Raw genomic sequence first — 5,634 nt, 5'->3', positions numbered from 1 at the left:
GCAATTTAGGCCTATTAAAAGTTTAACAAAAATTACATTCTTAGGGCCCAAATTCTGCGCTTTCTTTTTTTTTTTATTTAAATTTTTCTGTATTCCGTTTTAATGGTTTAATCAAAAACATATCTAATTAATTGAATTCATAAAAACAACTTAATTTATTAATTTGTATACAATAATAGGGCCCTATGAAATTTTAATTTGATTTACTTATTGTTTAGAAATAGTGTATTTTCATTTTTCTGGTAATCAAATGAAGGCGAAAATATTAATCTATCTTTTATTCCAATGAAAATTAAACAAACCCTTCAATTTTTGTACATTCAAAATGCTACACAACAGAAGTTTACTGTGTAACGAGCAATGTCACGGAATTCGTCAAATATTGAATGAATAAATCAAATGCAATTCAGTACACTTCAATCAAACCACGATATGGACTAGTGTATGTGAATATTAAATGGCAAAAATACTATTTAGCTACTACAGACGACAACCGCGAGCGTTGCGCGTGCTTAAATAGCAAACTAGCAAATGAAACGTGCGTCTGCGCCGTTCATTCCGTCACATTCCGCGTTACACAGTAAATTCTGTTTTTATGAATAGATTCCGGGATTCCGTCCCCATTTTATACATCGCCCTACTTTTCCTAAGAAGCACGTTCAACGCAGACGCACAGACGGTTGTCGTGGTAATGAACACCAGAGCAACCACTTGTGCGTCCGCACTGAACGCGCATCTCGCATATAAAAAGCATTTTAGGGGGCCCTTGGTTTTTGGGGGCCCAAGGCGGTCGCCTACCTTTGCCTAGTGGTTAAGTCCGCCTCTGTGCGTGTGTGTGTGTGTGTTAAGCATGTTGTATAAAATTGTTTTGAAATAGGGAAATTATATACATTTTTAGCATTATTTATTTAACCTCTTTAAAAGAAAACAAAGCATCATCTGTATGCAAAGTGACCCAAATTTGGTTGTTTGGCCACTTTAAATGTGTACAATTGAATTTACTCACGGAGCCACGTTGAAATCCCCATATATCTGAAAATTAACCATATAAGGCCTTAAAACTTAAGAAACCAAATAAAACGTTTCTTAAGAACTAAATTCTAGAAGAATATTAAGATCTTTAATACTTCTTCAGTTATAGCCATACAAACCTTGGGGAAAAACCACAAGAAGTGTTTCTTTCCCATTTTTGAACTGTCGCCACTGGCATATAATGCTGAAGTCAACAGATTTTACTAACAGACCTACCAATCTCTGTGAAAACAGCATAATGATGCTGCCATCTTTCTGAAGCCATTTCTAGCCCCTGTAATTTGGCTCCAAATCTCAGGTAAAAATTGTTAAAAAATTGTTGCTGAAAATTGTGACCACCATCTACAAAAGTACTTTTGACCTGAAATAAGATTTATCAGGATTTGTGTACTTTAACTCAAGTACGGGATTCATATATGTCCAGCACTGCTTGTTTGCACACAACGTGGTGAAAATATGTGATGCACAGCAATTAGCAAACCTGAACAAAGTGTTGGCTACAGCATTTCTAATGTGTGCTGCAGATAATTGGGATTCATACATGAAGTTCCTTCCTCGACTCACACTTTGTCTTCTCACTCTCCCTCATTATAACACAACTCTCTAATTCCGCTACTGCGTACGAAAAAAACTAGACTTCTGTCAAGACTGAATCAATGCAGAGCCACTAATGAACTAGTGTTGATAGCTGTCTCTTCAAGGGTTAGCCAATCCTTAATAGTTGCAAAATGACAGACTAAATCACAAACTTAGAGAGTAAACTTAGTAAAAAAGGGAAATTGTAGCACTTTACAAAACTTCTGAGTAGACAGAAATAATGCTTTGATCAGACACTGCTTTCAATGCTAATTTTCACTTTGAATAAAAATAATCCCTGCACCTGCTTTATTCCATTTTTATGGAGGAATAAGCACAACTGGTTGCATGCAGTCCTTGTCAGACTGTTACAGAATATGTTTAAATAATGACTGAATTTTTTTTGTTTGTTTTTTTTTGTTGTAATCACACTCACATTTGTCTGATCAATTAAAAATCAATTGCCAGCATAAAATATAAATAGATATCTAAACAATTAGGGTTTAGCTTAAAAAAAAATCTAAATTGTATTTTAACTAGTGAGTGAAGAGGCATTGAGCAAAACCGCAAAAAAAAAATATATATATATATTGTAAAAATTGTATGTTGTAAAAAAACAACGATCTGAATATACTGAAAACAATATGATTTATATTAGATAACAATAAAATATGACAAAATTGCTTTTTGAGAATATATGTAAATTATTTTTTACATTTAAAATAGTGATTTCTACTTTAGTTGTTTCGCTTGTTCAATTAAACTGGATGTTAATCGGAAATATGAAACCAAATGTGTTTTTGCACATAATTAATTATTTTTAGAAGCCTGATATTCTTCTTCTTATTATTAGTCTTCTTATTATTAAAAGCAGTAACTAAATCAGCATACTATCATCTCAAAAACATTGCAAGAATTAGATGTTTTGTTTCCAGTCAAGACTTGGAGAAACTTGTTCATGTCTTTATCACCAGCAGGGTGGACTATTGTAATGGTCTTCTCACCGGCCTTCCCAAGAAGACCATTAGACAGCTGCACCTCATCCAGAACGCTGCTGCCAGAATTCTGACCAGAAGCAGAAAATCTGAGCATATCACACCAGTCCTCAGGTCCTTACACTGGCTTCCAGTTCTATTTAGGATTGATATTAAAGTACTTTTACTCGTTTATAAATCACTCAATGGCCTAGGACCTAAATACATAGCAGATATGCTCACTGAATATAAACCCAACAGACCACTCAGATCATTAGGATCGAGTCAGTTAGAAATACCAAGGGTTCACACAAAACAAGGGGAGTCTGCTTTTAGTTATTATGCCGCCCGCAGTTGGAATCAGCTTCCAGAAGAGATCAGATGTGCTAAAACATTAGTCACATTTAAATGCAGACTCAAAACTCATCTGTTTAGCTGTGCATTTATTGAATTTAGTGCATTTATTGTCCGAACTGATTGCAGTTCTTCTTATTATTATTATTAGTCTTCTTCTTATTATTAGTCTTCTTCTTATTATTATTATTGTTAGTCTTCTTATTATTAGTCTTCTTCTTATTATTATTATTATTAGTCGTATTATTATTATTAGTCTTCTTCTTCTTATTATTATTATTATTAGCACACATTAATGAACATTTGAATGACACTGTAGCCTACATTGTTAATAGCATCTAATTTGAAGTACTGTATGAACAACTTTATAGTTGAAAGGTTTATTAATCATTTTTGGACAATGGTATATTTAGTTTAATTAGCTGTTAGGTATTTTTTCCAACTTAAAATATCTGTATGTAAACAAACTTAAAAAAAAATAAATGTATGATGATGTTTTTATTGTTAAGAAGTGCTTAGAGGTTTAGGAGCTCAAACACAAAAGAATATCTGTATAATAGTAAAATGAAACTGTACAAATGTATTAATATAAAGAATTCGTGGTATTTACATTTCTACAGCTGTGCATGCATAAATACTTATTTTTTTTACATTTAATGCAATAAGTCCATGTATGTTTCAGGGAATCTGTATAAATAAACGCTACATCTGAATACCTGCAAATAGTAATGAGAGCCTGGGCCAAATTCACAAAACATTCTTAAGAACACATTTCTTCTGAACTGCTCCTTTCGTTTCCTTTTTTAACTTAAGATATGTATTTTTTTATATACAAAATATTCCAAATGTATTTATTTTTTCTTAAGACAGTTCTAAAGACAAAACTCAAGAAGAACTTCAATTCCTGAAACGAATGTTCTAGCTTTTTATTTGCTTACTACTACAACATTAGGTTTATCTCTGCCAGTTTAAACACACCTGCAATTTACGACCTGTAGAGGGTGGGATTGTAGGAGAGTCGAGATTAATATAGTACACTGAGTGCTGTTAAGTCATCTGTTAAGTCATGTTTATAACCCTTTATATCTCTTATATATATATATATATATATATATATAAGACCAAATAGAGGTGTAAAATGCTGTGCAGGAAAAAGAAACTTATGACCACTACTCATTTTTATCAATCTCTTTTAAGACTAGTCTAAGCAATTTATGCTACTAGCATAATAGCTAAATGTCATCTCGGCATGTTTTGAGTGAACCCTTATTTTAACTGGCTTGATCCTCGTGATCTGAAAGCTCTTTTGATTTATATTCTACCAGCATCTCTGCAAGATATGTTGTTCCTAGGCCAATGTGGGATTTTTATACAATAAATCGATTAGAAATGGCACTGGAAGCAACATTTTGAGTGTTTTGTGTTTAGGAAAGTGAGGAGTCCATTGCAGCAATCTACCTAATGAATGCACGAATAACCCTCTTTTGTTCTTGTTTGGATACAAATGATCTGATTCGTGCAGTTTTTCTGGATAGCGGTAGGCTGATTTAGTTTGTTCTATTGCTAACAATATCAAACCAGAAGCTCAGCAGTGATGCCAGCATCTCTTCTTGCCCAGAAGGCAAAAACATCTGCAGATGTTTCAGGCTAATCAAGCTGACATCACTATTCGTTATTTCTGCATTAAGTTTTCCATCGATGAATCCATCACATGCTAAGTATGTTTTCTTGCGTTCAACTCGGTTCTGGCAAATGATTTGTGCGGCGCTGAAGAGCTCCATTACCTCCTCTGTTTGCATGGCCATAATCACACGAGCTCTCTCGCTAATGCTAATTCAGTGCCGTGAATGATGACCTTTCAGGAGGAGTGCTTTGAAGTAGACCACTATCTATTAAGTCTTGCCTTGCCGCATAAAGTGGGTTCATATTGAAAACAAAGAAGTGAAAACAAGTGAATGGAAGGGGAAAGAGGAGCTGGGGAATGGCTGCTTCAGGAATAGAGATAGGTTGCTGCTGGTCACAAATGGATGCTGTGTGTTTGACTGGACTAACAATATCCCGTGCTGTTCTTCAGAGAGGCTTCATATGGGAAGTTAATAGTGGCCATTTTTAGGTTCCATCTGTTAGTTTATGATGCTTATTACTCCCAAAGCACACACGGTCGTACTCTGTGAACCCTGTGTACTCTGTGAACTGTGACAGATGTGCATCACAACTGCTGTGCTTTCACATGTGTTAAAACATCAAAAATAGCATCATTTGAAATAGTAGTGGAAATTGCCTATTATTTAAATATTGGCTGTTTATTAGTGCTTATAAAGCACATTCTGCATGGCCATATTCTACCCCATACCAAAACTTGACAACTACCTTGCTAACTATTAATAAGCAGCAAATTAGGAGTTTATTGAGGCAAAAGTCATTGTTAACGGTTTGTTAATGGCGAGAATTGGATCTTATAATAAAGTGTGACCAAATTGTGTATATGTTTTAATATTGTGGCTGGACAACTGGTTACATCTACTAGTCGACCGTGGAATTCAACAGAGCTTTAAAGCTAATCTAACATGACTAATACTTGTACATAAAAAAAGTTTCCAGTAGCTGCAGGAAATAGGAGTTTTTTAACATTTTGATTTTGATTGAGGCTCAGGAGACTCAACTGTGTTCTCAGTTGGATTCAGTGTTGCCAATTGGG

This window comes from Sinocyclocheilus anshuiensis, unplaced genomic scaffold, assembly GCF_001515605.1.
Source record: "Sinocyclocheilus anshuiensis isolate Anshui unplaced genomic scaffold, SAMN03320099.WGS_v1.1 scaffold5, whole genome shotgun sequence".
Classification (NCBI taxonomy): Eukaryota; Metazoa; Chordata; class Actinopteri; order Cypriniformes; family Cyprinidae; genus Sinocyclocheilus; species Sinocyclocheilus anshuiensis.
Note: the sequence above shows the minus strand (reverse complement) of the source record.